Source organism: Taudactylus pleione, unplaced genomic scaffold (genome assembly GCF_031769625.1).
Source record: "Taudactylus pleione unplaced genomic scaffold, aTauple2 ptg000638l, whole genome shotgun sequence".
NCBI lineage: Eukaryota > Metazoa > Chordata > Amphibia > Anura > Myobatrachidae > Taudactylus > Taudactylus pleione.
This window is the reverse complement of record NW_028285040.1, coordinates 2,562,029-2,579,471: the sequence shown is the minus strand read 5'-3', so window position 1 is coordinate 2,579,471 and position 17,443 is coordinate 2,562,029. Positions and strand designations below refer to the sequence as shown.

Sequence of the window (17,443 nt, the reverse complement as noted above, 5' to 3'; positions counted from 1 at the left end):
GTTATTAATGCTCTCTGATGTTAGAATGTAAACTCCCTAGAGCAGAGGATCTCTTATAATTTGAGTCTGTTTTTCATTTATTATACTATACAATATTTCCCTGTATTGTCACTTGTACAGTTCTGAGTAGACAATGGCACTCTATAGATATATGAATATATGCATGCAAATTTGGTTCTCAGTCTAGTTCTTGTGTATGAGGTGGTTCAATGTACAGGAAGTAAGAAGAAAATAGCCTCCTCTTTTAAATGCCCCTATCCAAGTCTATAGGCTTAGCACATACAGAGCAGGATTGTCAATAAGACATGGTAGGTTGGTGCCTTCAGGCAGTACTGGAACCAGAATTAGGTGGGAGAAGTCATCAGCTTCTGTGCTGCACATAATATAGGCAGGAATCAGGAAGATCCCAGCAAGCCTGCCTGAGGCTTTAAAACCTTGGGCAGGCTTGCCGAAAACATGCTGATGCCGGCATCCCGCAGGCTATTACATGTACTCCTTATAGTTGATAATTTTGGTGATATTATGTCTAATTTTGATGACAGATTTTGGAGTTGACAGAGGATTTGACGCTGGCTAGTGGCTATTTGACGCATGGCTTCCCCATGATTTCAGCAATTTGAATTGAATTGAATTTAGCAACACATGCGGCAAGAGTTTGTAAATTCACATTTCAAATAATTAGCTGCATACTGCTTACTAGGTTAGCAGAGAACAACCAATAATGATCAAATAAGTCAGATATTCTCACTACAACTGCATATCCTGGAGCCTGGACTTTTGATTTACCAGATGTAGATGACCTCATTGCTAAAGTTACAGATCAAATTGCCCATCATGTGTATGTCCAAGCTGATGTCTTATAGTCTAACCAAGATATTGGCCCTGATTCAGAGCCGGACGCTCTATCAGAGTGCTTGCTCTGAATCAGGGCGCTTTTTTTGTTTGTTTTGGCCTCCTGGCCGCTCGCATAGCTGTAGGGTGACCACCCACAGCTTTTGCTAACGGCCAGGTGATGGTAGCGATGGTCGCGACCATCGAGCTTGCGACGAGACGCTTATGGTAGGGTCTCATTCCCGCAAGCCCCAGTGAGCTTCCTGCTCTAAATAGAGCAAGAGGCTCACCACTGACATCACTGGTGATGTCAGTGGTGCCTCCCACAAACGGCAGGCATTCCCTCGGGAACGCCTCCGGTTGTGTAGCCACCCCCCTGCCTGCCTCCAAAATGGGACGAGCTGTCAATCACAATCGACAGCCGTCCCGTTTTGGTGCAAGCCCCGTAGCGATGGAGCACCCGTCGCTGGCCGGGTCTCGTGCATGCGCATGCCGGAGGCGGCGCATGCACAGGGGGCAAACATCAACCCGATTGGGAGCGCATAGCGCTTGCGAGCGGGTCTGAATAAGCCCCATTGTTCAAAGGGAAATTATCAGATTGCTGATTGATTTGTGCAAGCAAGCTTATAGCTGCGATAGCCAGAGGTCTATTTGCAGGCCCGGCGACAGGGGGGACTACGGGTACACCCGGTACGAGTTCTCGAGGGGCCCCATGATACAGAGCGCTCAGGGGCACAAACGGTACACCTGTCACTGGCTTACATACAAAACATGCCAGACGCGGCCGACGGGAGAAGAGTGGTCAATTTATTTTTACTTATTGCCGGGGACCGTCCCCGGCTATAAGTAAAAATGCCCGGCTATAAGTAAAAATAAATTGACCGCTCTTCCCCCATCGGCCGCGCCAGGCATGTTTTGCATGTAAGCTCCGCCCCCAAAGTTAAATCCGGCGGCCCCGTCACAGGGTCTATAGCTAGCGCGTGATGCTGCGCCTCCCCTTCCCTCTGTCCCTGGACTGCGCTGCGTGAGCTCCATGCACCGAGGAGCAGCAGCCATCAACGCCGGGCACAAAGACAGCACACATATACTTAATGGCTACTTGTGGGGGTAAGTGTAACATCCATGACAGGGTGACTTCACTTTATTTAGAATTGATATTGTATATAGCTCCAGCTTCTATCTATATTATATATTATATATATATATATATATATAACTCCTCACTTATGCACATATTAGCTGGAGGCTGGCCCTGTATGTAATATATATATATATTTATTTGGATGCTGTTTGGTGACATATGCTGTCTGCTGCACCGTTGTTATTATGCTGTTGGTCTTGATAAAGGTCAGGAATGACCGAAACGTCGATCGGACTGATATATGTAAGAAATAAAAAGCTGTTTTTTCTATTGGAAACGCTCTGGTGAGTGCCCCTTTCATTTTTTGGATTGTATTATTCTGGACCAAAGAATTAATTTTTTTTTATTCAGGGGGAGCACCCCATAAAGTTGACAATTATGTAGATGTGAGTGCAGACTTTCTTTGGACTATATATATATATATATATATATATATATATATATATATACAGTCAGGTGCATAAATATTGGGACATTGACAGAATTTTCAGATTTTGGCCTCTATTCACCACCACAATGGTTTTGAAATGAAACAAACAAGATGTGATTTAACTGCAGACTTTCAGATTTAATTTGAGGGTAATTACATCCAAATCAGGTGAACGGTGTAGGAATTACAACGGTTTCTATATGTGCCTCCCACTTTTTAAGGGGCCAAAAGTAATGGGACAAACTAAACAATTCTAAATCTAACTTTCACTTTTTAATACTTTGTTGCAAATCCTTTGCAGGCAATTACAGCCTGAAGTCTGGAAAGCATATACATCACCAGACGCTGGGTTTCATCCCTGGGGATGCTCTGCCAGGCCTCTACTGCAAATGTCTTCAGTTCTTGCTTGTTCTTGGGGCATTTTCCCTTCAGTTTTGTCTTCATCAAGTGAAATGCATGCTCAATCGGATTCAGGTCAGGGGATTGACTTGGCCATTGAATAACATTCCACTTTTTAGCCTTAAAAAATTCTTTGGTTGCTTTTGCAGTATGCTTCGGGTCATTGTCCATCTGCACTGTGAAGCACCGTCCAATGAATTCTGAAGCATTTGACTGAATATGAGCATTTAATATTGCCCGAAACACTTCAGAATTCATTCTGCTGCTTTTGTCAGCAGTCACATCATCAATAAATACAAGGGATCCAGTTCCATTGGCAGCCATACATGCCCACGCCATGACACTACCACCACCATGCTTCACTGATGAGGTGGTATGTTTTGGATCATGAGCAGTTCCTTTCCTTCTCCATACTCTTCTCTTCCCATCACTCTGGTACAAGTTGATCTTTGTCTCATCTGTCCATAGGATGTTGTTCCAGAACCGTAATGGCTTTTTTAGATGTTGTTTGGCAAACTCTTCCTGTTATTGAGGCTCACCAATGGTTTACATCTTGTGGTGAACACTCTATATTCACTCTTGTGAAGTCTTCTCTTGATTGTTGACTTTGACAGATATGCACCTACCTCCTGGAGAGTGTTCTTGATTTGGCCAACTGTTGTGAAGGGGTTTTTCTTCACCAGGGAAATAATTCTTCTGTCATCCACCACAGTTGCTTTCCGTGGTCTTCCGGGTCTTTTGGTGTTGCTGAGCTCTCCGGTGCATTCTTTATTTTTAAGAATGTTCCAAACAGTTGATTTGGCCACACCTAATGTTTTTGCTATCTCTCTGATGGGTTTGTTTTGATTTTTCAGCCTAATGATGGCTTGCTTCACTGATAGTGACAGCTCTTTGGATCTCATGTTGAGAGTCGACAGCAACTGATTCCAAATGCAAATGTCATACCTAGAATCAACTCCAGACCTTTTACCTGCTAAATTGATAATGAAATAAAGAGGGAATAGCCCACACCTGGCCATGAAATAGCTTTTGAGTTGATAGTCCCATTACTTGTGGCCCCTTAAAAAGTGGGAGGCACATATAGAAACCGTTGTAATTCCTACACCATTCACCTGATTTGGATGTAATTGTAATTACCCTCAAGTTAAATCTGAAAGTCTGCAGTTAAAGCACATCTTGTTTGTTTCATTTCAAAGCCATTGTGGTGGTGAATAGAGGCCAAAATATGAAAATTCTGTCAATGTCCCAATATTTATGCACCTGACTGTATACATTGTGTGTATATATATATATATATATATTTATACACTTTGTGTATGTATATATATATATACATATATACATTGTGTGTGTATGTATATATATATATATATATATATATAGTCCACCAGGCGGCACTCCGTAGTAAAGAAGAAACATCAGCCGTGCTTTGAACTAGCAATGTTTCAGCGCTTTATTGCGCTTTCGTCAAGCATAACATACAAATGCCCTGTTATCAGAGGGGAAAAAACTTGAGGGATTACCTGGTACACAGCGATATATCAAGGTTAGGTAAACCTGTTAAATCTACATTTCTAGGAAATGCCAAATTAGGTTGTTTTCGTTGCCCTAATTGTATAACATGCCGCTCCCTACAAACAGGTTCGGTATTTTACAGTGGCGTAAGTTCATCCCAGGAGCCCGGAGGCAAGTTATAATTTGGTGCCCCCCCCCAAAGGAAAATAAATATGGTGCATGTCTATCTATCTATCTATGTATCTCATATCTATCTATCCATCTATGCCGGAAAGAGGTGCCATGCATTGGGCGGCCGTGACGGCACACTCTGGGTACATATTTATAGCCCTAAGAGGGGTGAATATATTGTGGGCAATGGAGGAGGTACCCTTTCATGGCTGACGCCCGGCGGCAGGCGCCTCCGTTGTCTCCCATAGTTCTGCCCCTGGTATTTTATCATCCCTACACGGGAGTGAAATTTGACATCAGACACTATGTAACTTGCACTACAAAATTTATAGTGTATGTTATTACTTGTCCGTGTTCTAAACTATATGTAGGTAAAACAGAATGTACATTGAGGGAACGGATGGCGCAACATCGTTCCGCCATCCAGGCTGCCCTTACAACTGGTACTAGTGAGCAGCCTGTAGCAAGGCATTTTGTTGCTTACAACACAACCTGGCATCTTTACGCTATAGAATAATTGGTCACGTTCCTCCATTGGTTCGAGGAGGCAATCACCAGCGTAGATTATTGCAGTGTGAGTCCAAGTGGATTATTAGGTTATATTCACTTGCTCCTAAAGGATTAAATTAATCACTGGGTCTCCAGTGTTTCACTTGAAGTAGTACATTGATGCTTATGAAAGGGTTTTGTTGCGTTTATAATGTACGCTATGTTGATGTCTGTTTACCTATTGTGAACCTTTATTCATATACAATAAGGGTTTATAACGCGGTGGTTACCTATTACTGTAACAGATGTGCATCTGTTTATCTTTGTCTTAGACGGACGCTGATTAATATTTAGTGTTGTTTACCACATATGATGTGTGTAGACGCCGGCCTTTTATAATGTATTTATTGCATGTGATTCCGTATGTGTAGTGTTTTTGTTGTATGTGACTATTTGTTCATTGTGGTTACTGGGGTTACCGTTGCTAAGGGGCGGTGACGTCACTTCCGACCTCTGTGACTTCCGGTCTGGGAGGTGGTCAGTGGCGTCCCACATGGAGCTGTTGTGTCCACATACTATATATTTGTGGTAAGTTGTATGTTATTTGTATGTTATGCTTGATGAAAGCGCAATAAAGCTCTGAAACGTTGCCAGTTGAAAGCACGGCTGATGTTTCTTCTTTACTATGGAGTGCCGCCTGGTGGAGGATATATTTGGTGTGTATGTATATCATGCAGACTGTGGATGGCACCCGGCGTCCTTATATCATTCGATCTCGTGAGTGGCGGATTTTGGCTACATATATATATATATATATATATATATATTAGGGGTGAGCGGGTTCGGATTTCTGAAATCCGAACCCCCCCGAGCCCCCCCGATCCGAGTCCGATCCGAATCAGGCTCGACTTTTCCCGCCTGACTCGGATCTGAAATCGAGGCAAAACGTCATCATCCCGCCTTCCGAGTCTCGCGGGTTTTGGATCCTATATAAGGTACCCGCGTCGGCGCCATTTTCTCACTCGGCTGTGGACAGTGAAGAGGGAGGGTGGGAGTTAGGGCTGTGTAGTGTAGTGTAGTGTAGTGTAGTGCTGCTGTTGTCCACTACTTCAAAGTCCATAGGGGCTGGCTGTGTTGTGCTGTGCTGCTGTTGTTAATAGGGGCTGTGTCCACTACTTCAAAGTCCATAGGGGCTGGCTGGACTGTGTTGTGCAGTCAGTTCTCCATAGGGGCTGTGTCCACTCCAAAGTCCTGTGCAGTGTCCCAGTCCTAAAGGAGTGCTGTAGTGTTGTCCAGGGGGTGCTCTGTCCATCAGGGGTGCTCCCCCCAAGTGCTAAAAAAATAATATATTTTCTGTGTTTGTGAATTGTGTGCGCAGTAGCCGCACGTGCATCAACAAAGTAGTGCCAAGCGTGCGCCTGTGTCATAAGTAAAGGGCCGGCTGGCTTGACCGTTAAGGGTGCTGTAACCCCCGAAAGTACACTCCAGTCCAAACCAAAAAAAAAATTATTTTCTGTGTTTGTGAATTGTGTGCGCAGTAGCCGCACGTGCATCAACAAAGTAGTGCCAAGCGTGCGCCTGTGTCATAAGTAAAGGGCCGGCTGGCTTGACCGTTAAAGGGTGCTGTAACCCCCGAAAGTACACTCCAGTCCAAACCTAAAAAAAAATTATTTTCTGTGTTTGTGAATTGTGTGCGCAGTAGCCGCACGTGCATCAACAAAGTAGTGCCAAGCGTGCGCCTGTGTCATAAGTAAAGGGCCGGCTGGCTTGACCGTTAAGGGTGCTGTAACCCCCGAAAGTACACTCCAGTCCAAACCAAAAAAAAAATTATTTTCTGTGTTTGTGAATTGTGTGCACTGTGGCTGCACGTGCATCAACAAAGGAGCAGCGCCAAGCGTGCGCCTGTGTCCCATAAGTAAAGAGCCGGCTGGCTCATTTCTTAAAGGGTGGTGTAACCCACAAAGTGCACTACTCTCCAGCAAAAATAAAATAATATTTTCTGTGTTTGTGTGCGCTTTAGCCGCACGTATATATATCAATATAACATAAATGGAGGACCAAACTTTCTCCGATAAAAATAAAATAGGGAAAGATCAAGAACCTCTTCCTCCTAGTGCTGTTGCTGCTGCTGGGAGTTGTTCATCATCCCAGAGAGGAAGTAGGAACATCACTACTTTTACTAAACAATTGACCCTCCAACAGTCCCTAGCGATGAGGATGAAGTACGACAGCAGTCATCCTGAAGCAAAACGTATAACTGAGGCCTTGACTGCTATGTTGGTGTTAGACGTGCGTCCGGTATCCGACATTAGTGCAGTGGGATTTAGACAATTGATGGAGGTAGTGTGTCCTCGGTTCCAAATCCCGTCTAGATTCCACCTGCATCCTCAAAGCAGCAGCGACAAGCGTGCGTCTGTCTGTTAAAGGGTGGTGACACCCTCAAAGTGTTCTACACAAACAATTAAAATATTGTTCTTTTTTTTTCGGTCTTTGTGAAATGTGTGGGCTGTAGCCTCACCTGCATCCTTAAAGCAGCAGCGACAAGCGTGCGTCTGTCTGTTAAAGGGTGGTGTAACTCTCAAAGTGTTCCAAAAAATAAAAAACTATTTTTTTAATGTGTTTGTGACTTGTGTGCGATGTAGCCGCACCTGCATCCTTAAAGCAGCAGCGACAAGCGTGCGTCTGTCTGTTAAAGGGTGGTGACACCCTCAAAGTGTGCTACACAAACAATTAAAATATTGTTCTTTTTTCTGTCTTTGTGAATTGTGTGGGCTGTAGCCGCACCTGCATCCTTAAAGCAGCAGCGACAAGCGTGCGTCTGTCTGTTAAAGGGTGGTGACACCCTCAAAGTGTGCTACACAAACAATTAAAATATTGTTCTTTTTTTTTTGGTCTTTGTGAAATGTGTGGGCTGTAGCCGCACCTGCATCCTTAAAGCAGCAGCGACAAGCGTGCGTCTGTCTGTTAAAGGGTGGTGACACCCTCAAAGTGTTCTACACAAGCAATTAAAATATTGTTCTTTTTTTTTCGGTCTTTGTGAAATGTGTGGGCTGTAGCCGCACCTGCATCCTTAAAGCAGCAGTGACAAGCGTGCGTCTGTCTGTTAAAGGGTGGTGTAACTCTCAAAGTGTTCCAAAAAATAAAAAACTATTTTTTTAATGTGTTTGTGACTTGTGTGCGATGTAGCCACACTTGCATCCTCAAAGCAGCAGCGACAAGCGTGCGTCTGTCTGTTAAAGGGTGGTGACACCCTCAAAGTGTGCTACAGAAACAATTAAAATATTGTTCTTTTTTTTCTGTCTATGTGAATTGTGTGGGCTGTAGCCGCACCTGCATCCTTAAAGCAGCAGCGACAAGCGTGCGTCTGTCAGTTAAAGGGTGATGACACCTCAAAGTGTTCTACACAAACAATTAAAATATTGTTCTTTTTTTTTTCGGTCTTTGTGAAATGTGTGGGCTGTAGCCGCACCTGCATCCTTAAAGCAGCAGCGACAAGCGTGCGTCTGTCTGTTAAAGGGTGGTGACACCTCAAAGTGTTCTACACAAACAATTAAAATATTCTTCTTCTTTTTTCTGTCTTTGTGAATTGTGTGGGCTGTAGCCGCACTTGCATCCTCAAAGCAGCAGCGACAAGCGTGCGTCTGTCTGTTAAAGGGTGGTGTAACCCTCAAAGTGTGCTCCACAAACAATAAAAATATTCTTTTTTTTTTTCTGTCTTTGTGAATTGTGTGGGCTGTAGCCGCACTTGAATCCTCAAAGCAGCAGCGACAAGCGTGCGTCTGTCTGTTAAAGGATTACATCGGTGACAGCATCCAAGTAGGCATGTCAGACAGTCCGTACCTGTACTGGCAGGAAAAAGAAGCAATTTGGAGGTCCCTGTACAAACTGGCTCTATTTTACCTGAGTTGCCCCCCCTCCAGTGTGTACTCCGAAAGAGTGTTTAGTGCAGCCGGGAACCTTGTCAGCGAAAGGCGTAGGAGGTTGCTTCCACAAAATGTGGAGAAGATGATGTTCATAAAATGAATTATCAACTCTTCCAGGGAGACCAGCCTCCAGAACGTACAGAGTGACCTGTGGTTCCAGCAGGGACGAATTAATACTCTGTGAGGATGAGGATGTACACACTGAAGAGGGTGAGGAATCGGTGGATGAGGAGGATGAGGATGACATCTTGCCTCCGTAGAGCCAGTTTGTGCAGGGACACATTAATTGCCAGCTTGTTTTGTGGGGGCCCAAACGAACCAATCATTTCAGCCACAGTTGTGTGGCAGACCCTGGTGCTGAAATGATTGATTTGTTAAAGTGTGCATGTCCTGTTTATACAACATAAGGGTGGGTGGGAGGGCCCAAGGACAATTCCATCTTGCACTTCTTTTTTTTCTTTGCATTATGTACAGTTTGGGGCCTAGTTTTTCTAACTGCCATCCTGTCTGCCACTGCAGTGTCACTCCTAGATGGGTCACGTGTTTGTGCCGCCCACTCGTGTCGCTTAGCATAGTCATCCAGCTACCTCGGTGCAACCTTTTGGACATGAAAACACTATTGTGAGGTGTGAGGTGTTCAGAATAGAATGGAAATGAGTGGAAATTAAGGTTATTGAGGTTAATAATAGCATAGGAGCAGAGAAACCAACAAATTCTGTGATTTTAGCTGTTTTTATGCTTTTTTTAAAAAAAATACAGATCCAAAACACAAAACCCAGAACCCAAAACACGGAAGGGTGGTTTTGGCAAAACCAATCCAGATCCAAAACACGAAGAAAGATCCAGATCCAAAACCAAAACACAAAACACGAAAAGTGGCCGGTGCACACCCCTAATATATATATATATATATATATATACATATATCACACATATTACACATAGGTCCAGCTTCCAGCTAAATATGTTCAATATGTGCATAAGTGGAAAGTTTTTATATATATATATATATATATATATATATATAGACACACACACACACACACACACACCCCTGTCACTCTCCTATCTATATTCATTTTGCTCTGGTGCCCTCTGGACTCAAACTTTAAATCAGCAGTATACACAAACAGCTCAGAGTCTCATAATGAAAATAAGTGGTATATTCACATGTGGTAAAAAAACAGTACCAACGTTTCTGGGCATTTGTCAAGGTCTAACCTTGACAAAGGGGCGGTTGTGCCCCGAAAAGTTGGTACTGTTATTTTTACAACAGGTGAATATACCACTTATTTTCATTACAAGACTCTGAGTGCTGTTGTTTGTGTATACTGCTGATATATATATATATATATCTATATATATGTATATATATAGATATACACGTTGATTACATGCATCTAGATATAATTACATGTAGGAGGGATGTGTGGAGGAGGGGTCGAGGGGGGCCCCCACAGATATCCTTGTAACGGGCCCCATGATTTCTGTTGCCAACCCTGTCTATTGGCCATACACAATACAAAGCGATCAGCAAAGGGGATACTTTAATTATCATAAATAACACTAGGGGGTAAATTTACTAAAGTAAGAATTTTTAGAAGTGAGTTTTAGAAGAGATGTTGCCCCTAGCAACCAATCACATTCTGGCTATTATCTTCTAGAAGGTGCTAGTTAAATGTTAAGTAGAATCTGATTGGTTGCTATGGGCAACATCTCTTCTAAAACTCACTTCTAAAAACTCTCCCTTTAGTAAATTTACCCCTTAGAGTTACAAGAGCACAATCACAGATATGTTCACAGATACAGTATAGACCATGATGTACTTGCATTTATTCCGAAATGTAAAAGATCTGCTCATTTTGGGCCTGACTCTGAGTAGGAAGCAAGGCCGATGTTATTGCAGTTAAGTGATTTTTTTTACTACTGCGCATGCGTCTAATTTGGTAAAAAGTCGCACTGTGCACGTGTCCCATGGAGTGTATGCACAGAGTCACGATACCGATTGAGATGCACGGTATCCGAAGTGTATTGGACATGTATTGGGCATTGCTGGGCTGTTACTGGGAGGAGGCTATTCAGTCACAAGAAAATGTTCCGTGTTATGGGCGTGTTGCTGAGATGTGGCGGAATTGTTTGCAATTGTTTGGTATTTCAGTGTCTAAAGATGCACAAAGTGGGGGTCTCAGTCCTTGCACATTCAGATGCACGACTGTACACAAGGGAAGGGTTTGCAGCCAGGGCCATAGAAAGCTTGGCCGGGCCCGGGTACTTGTCGGAGTCGTAGCTTAAAAAAGTATTTGCCGTGCTACGAAGCAACCCTGGGCACTGAACAGGGGGAGGGGGGAGGCTGTGAGACCCTCAGCCAGGGTCAAATCCAGGGTGGGGGTCGGCGATTAATGTGATCGCCCCCTCCCCTGCAGCCCAGCATGTGCTGGGTTGGGAATAGAGGCTGCAGCTGCTGACAGGTAAGAGAGGAGGGGGCGTTGTCGGTCCCAGGCCCCTGCCGGGCCGGGCAAATTAGTGCCGGCGCCAGCCCCCCTCTCGGTGGCCCTACTTGTTGCAGTATTAGCATATAGTTGTATAACGCAAGACCGGCAAAAAGCACACATTTGTATAGTTTTCTGCGCAAAGATTGCATGGTCTTATTATAATATACAATATTGTATATTTATATAGCATGGAAAGAGCTTTCACTAATAACATGGGAATGTGAATTTAATAGTTTTGCTTGCTGTCCTATAATCGCATGATGAAGAAGGCTACAATTCACCACACTCTAGGAGCCAAACGCTGCCAGAGATGACTTCATTATATTTCACAGTTTGACATTTCTTTGTCTATTTTCTCTGATTTATTACTTGTGTAGTTATCAACAATTTCCTGCTTGACATACCACACTGTGTTTACTAGTAGATTCTGCTAGAATCTTTGAACTATGCTGAATTGTTGACTTGCAGTAGAGAAATACAAAGGGAGAAAGCGTCCCCGCACTTTCCAAAACAGTGCTGCAAAACTATGATACTATGATATTGTGCTATTACCAAGATAAAGCCCAGGAGTCCTAATGCAATTTCCTTGTGTGTAAACTCACATATTGTTAAAGAGATGGACACCACATGAGACAGCCCTTTACTTGAGAACCTGCCATCTGTTTGTTCCTTGTGTCCAGCTGGCACAATATTATTCTATCTTTTTCAGATTGTTACCTACTTCCTTGATGATTGCGGAGATCACATTACCTATCATTTTATTTTGAATATTTGAAGACAGCATCTCATCCTTCCACTAATGTTTGTATAAACACTTATTTAGAAGCACTTCTATTTCATTTCACACCCTGGTATTCTTACACAAATCTTCTCTCTAAGATGTCAAGCTGTCAATCCATTACATTACAAACAATTGATGCTGGAAAAAGTCGGGACGTACAGTCTGATGGGAAACACAGTGCTCTCCAGGGAGCTCCACAAGTGAGTGACGTGACGCCTGCAGGAAACGCACAGTTTGCAGCCCCAAGGCCAGACTTATTAGGAGACTCAGGGGTCTATTCATCACCCCTTAATTTCAACAAAAATAGGTGAAAATTAACATTTTCACCAATTTTTGTAGAAATTAAGTTTCAGGGCCATTCATTAACTGTGTAACAAGGTTACAGTTCTCCCCTGATAATTTCCGTAGACCCTAATGTATGGGGATGTAGAAATTATGTAATTCATAAAGTTCCAAAAAAGCATTTTTATCGGAACCTGGTAGTTAGCTGTACACCATCCTGAGATGGTGTACAGCCCCCAAAAGTGTTTGCAAGCTGCCACTTACACTGATCTTTTCATTCTCTGCTTGCCTGCGGCTGCCAGCTCCACCACCGCCCCGATACCTGTATGAGAGTAGTCTTCATTCTGGGGGTCTCACATCTATCTGGTGGTGGATGTCTGCACATTCTCAGCACTCTGGCTTGTACCTCTGGTAACGCTGCCCCCTGTCTTCTCTCTGATGGGACACTATTCTCCTGCTGCTCCGAGCAGCTAGAACTCAGGCTGTAAAGAGTCTACAAAGATCGGAACAGCAGGAGAAAAGTCTCTCACTTCCAAAAACCTGACTCCACAGATAGAGCAGCTTTTTCGGAAGTGATACTTTAGGTAATGAGGCATGACGATTGCCTCCGAAAGAGTCTTTAAACATGCAGCGAGCTCAAAACATAATTATCACTATTGCTAATTATTTTATGATGAATAGGCCCCTCAATGTGATGACTAACAGAAGAATGGTGAAAAGTGGCCAAAGTCAGGGCATGAGGCTCATGTGTAACATCAGAATTTTATCTAGGATAAAAGGGCAGGCAGCATACAGTAAGTACAGAATGGAGTAATACGGAGGTGGAAGGAAGGAAACAGAGGAAGGGATAAACAGCATGTGCCGTTTGGGGGAGGAGAGGGGGGGTGGTCGAAGGAACGCAGGCGTGCCTGTGCATTTGAAAGCCGTTACAGGGTCGTGCATAATTAAGCCTCTGCGACAGCATACGCAGCCAGAGGTCTGGATGGCAACAGAAAGTTTCGTAGTTTGTGAGTCAGGTCAAGCTCAACCACAAGTGTGCATATGGGCGATGTTACTCGACCAATGTTTTTGCTGACTTGCGGATTATGTAATGGGAAGTGGGCGGCTTTATAGACTGGTGGGCGTTTTTGTAGAGTGCTGCGACTGCAGTGCAATCATATTCATTTGCATCGGTCGGGTGCGTGCGTATGCAGACATGAGTACCAAACTGAATGATGCCCTTAGTCCCCATTGATAATAATGAGGACTGCAATCTGAAGTGCTAATTAGCACTTTGCCGAAGATTTCTGTGAAATCTCTTGCACTGTGCCATTAGTACATAGCTATAATGCATACAATTATGCAGAAACTGCAGTCTCTACATAGTGTAATTTTATGTAAAAATAAGCTTGATACATAGGCACCTTAGTTATGTTCCTGCTTCATTTATTGTTAGTATTTGTAAGTACATTTAGGGGCCTATTCATCATCACTTAAATTTTACAAAAGCAGGTGAAAATGCACATTTTCACCTGCAACTGTAAACATTAAGTTATCGGGCCATTCATTAAGTAGGTAAAGCAGGAGATATCACAGATATCTCCTGCTTACCTTCCTCTGGCGGAATGGCCCGCTGCCTCGTACACTAGTATCACAGATATCTCCTACTTACCTTCCTCTGGCGGAATGGCCCGCTGTCCTCATACACTAGTATCACAGATATCTCCTGCTTACCTTCCTCTGGCGGAATGGCCCTCTGTCCCCATACACTAGTATCACAGATATCGCCTGCTTACCTTCCTCTGGTGGAATGGCCCGCTGTCCCCATACACTAGTTTCATAGATATCTCCTACTTACCTTCCTCTGGCAGAATGGCCCGCTGTCCCCATACACTAGTTTTACAGATATCTCCTACTTACCTTCCTCTGGCAGAATGGCCCGCTGTCCCCATACACTAGTATCACAGATATCTCCTGCTTACCTTCCTCTGGTGGAATGGCCCGCTGTTCCCATACACTAGTATCACAGATATCTCCTACTTACCTTCCTCTGGCGGAATGGGCCGCTGTCCCCAAACACTAGGATCACAGACATCTCCTGCTTACCTTCCTCTGGCGGAATGGGCCGCTGTCCCCATACACTAGTATGGGGAAAGAATTCATCAAGCTTGAGTGCGGAAGCATTCGCCATCTGCAGATGGTGAATGCTCCCAATACCCACTCCTTCCTATGGGAAGGAGTTGCGGGTCGCGAAAAGGGATCATTTCGGATCCTTCCGCCTAACCTCTTGTGCGCATGCGTGACCTGTAGGTCGACGCATGCGCACTCCAATCACTACTCCGAAAGGCTTGACAGATGTCATAGTTATCAAAGGCAGGGAGTCAGAGATGATAGATGGCAGCAACCAGAAGTGGAGAGAACAGATGTTTGGCATTAACGTCGAAGGATGGGAAACAGATAAAGGGTTTAGAGAGGATGATGCTGAAGGAGCAACCATGAGATTATAGGAAGCCTACTCCACCACCAAGGTGGTCACTGGGGCACATACAGTAAGTAACACTTGGAACAAATGTGGCTATTATGACAGCATTCAGCCAGCAGCAGTGAATCTGAGAACAAAAGACTAACTAAGGCTGGGTACACACGTAAAGATTTTCTGTCCAACCATCCAACTAGTTGATTGGCTGGAATGAAAATCTGGTACGGTATGAAAGCAAATTACAATCAGCAATTTGCTCCCAAATGCCGGAAAATGGACAAAAACTGTTGTTTGAACAAATTGTTTAGATCAAAGATTTAACAGTCTTGTCTGAACGTCCATTTTCACCTGTTTTCTGGCATTTAGGAGCAAATTGCTGATCATCAGTTACTCCCATATGTTACCAGATTTTCATTCCAACCAATCAACTAGTTGGATGGTTGGACAGAAAATCTTTATGTGTGTACCCAGCTTAATAAAACTGCAGGTGTTACACAAGCCCAGATTTACAAACCATAAACCAGGCTAAAAGAAGCAGGATGCATGGATGGCAGAATGTTCAATACTGTAATTAACGATGAATTATTCTCAGTTTCATATTTGTTCTGTTGCTCCTTACGAAGGTGCTTGAATGCATGGAAACGCGTTGAGCCAGCTATGGAGGAGATTTAATAAAGCTTGGAGAGAGATCAAATTGCAGATAAATAGCACCAACCAATCAGCTCTTAACTGTCACTTTACAGGCTTTGAAAAATTTAATTTAGGAGCTGATTGGTTGGTACTATTTATCTCCAATTTTATCTCTCTCCAAGCTTTATTAATCTCCCCCTATGTACTGCTAATTAGAGAGATAAAGTTTAACTACAGCATCGAGCCACTATTTCCACCTGCCCGGCTGTCAGTATCATGAGATTTTTTCCCAGCTGCAGCTTCAAGCTTGTCAGGGATTGAGCCCTGAAATTAGCTCTAGATCTTTGAGCACGGCCGATATTCAACCTATATACCTGGTCATGAGGAATACATCCAACTGAGAAACAGCTTCTATATGGCTGACTCTACGGTGACCAAGTGGGGTGAGACAAGCACCGGACCGTTGTGGTTCACTGTATATTGTGAGAAAGGCACTCACAAGCCACTACTGTGGGTAAGTTTATTTGGGAGCAGTAAGTAGATTCACAGTTTATATAAATACAATATTCAGTATATTTTTCAAGCCTATATACAGGCAACTTTCCGAAACTTACAAAGGAAACACCTTTCAGCTGTACCTAGCTGCTCAGTGTAATTTACATTGTACTGTACATCAGCCTATCATTCAAAATGCCGACTTGGGCTGTATCAAAACTCTGACTTTAATGTGTAGTGTATTCCTCATTCCATCTGGATTATGAACCTTGTTCAGGTTTTGAGACACTTTTTCAACATTGTTTCTGTTTATTTGCGTAAATATATCCCATGTTATGCTCTTTTCATGCTATGTATTTTTATGCTAAGTGTGTTTTACGGTATAGAATTTTATATATATACCTGTGTAACTGCAACATGCAGCCAATTAATTATTTTCATATTTGTTCTTTTGTTGGATGAGGGCTACAGGGAAAGAATTGTTCCATCCAATAAAGCACAAGTGCAGATAATGATTAATAATGACAGAAAACACCTGCAACACATCTAGGCTCTATGGACACTACAGACCCAGAATAGATAATACCCCTTTTCCACCAAAAATCCGCCGGAAACTCCATTTCTCCCCTGGACGCCAGACCGGAGCAGACTGACGATCAGGGGAGTGGGTCTTTCCAGGGGAGAGGGAGTCCTTCGGAAGCTGTTTGTGACAGCTGTCACCAGGGAGGGAGAGATGACAGCCTTCTCGTATGAAGTGGGGATGGGGTAAAAACCATAACGGTTCGGACAATATGGGGAGACTGTAATCTCTCCCTCCCCGGTGACAGCTGTCACAGATAGCTTCCGAATGAGATCCGAACATAACCGAGCAAAACCGAACTACTCATCTCTACTGATAAGTCTCCTTGGTGGTCCCCCATCCAGGGACTTGAGCCAAAAAGTCCTTGAATGTGTGGGGCACATCACAGTGTGTATACAGTGAGCTACAGCATCTGCTGCTGTGTATTATATAATGAAAGAAAGGAGAGCAGGAGTTGTTTTAAGGTAGTGCACTATTTGTTAAAATAAAACTTTTAGGCTCTGTTTATTATCATTTGCGGCTAGCACCTGAAAATAAAGATTCCTTATCGCCGCAATAATAAATCTTTATTCGCCCAGATGTACCATTGATGAGTCACCGGGATCACATGACTTTCTCCTTTGCCCCCTCAGCTGTGTAAATGTCTTATTCTTTTGTATGCTTTGCTGAGGCAGAAGTAGCATTCTGACAAGGGTAATATATTCGATTTTGAAGACATTTTAGGGCATATTTATTAATTATACCCCTTTCCCACTGGCAGCAATAACCCAGGTTATTGTGCAGTGTGAAAGGGCCCAGTTGAGCAACCTGAGTAATGAGCAGGGTT

At 43.5% G+C, this 17,443-nt stretch overlaps 1 protein-coding gene across 1 annotated transcript in view; it reads right to left on the bottom strand.

Moving 5' to 3' along the window:
* POLN (DNA polymerase nu) overlaps nucleotides 1-17,443 on the bottom strand; it is a 208,292-nt gene that overhangs the window by 61,422 nt on the left and 129,427 nt on the right. The window lies entirely within an intron of this gene.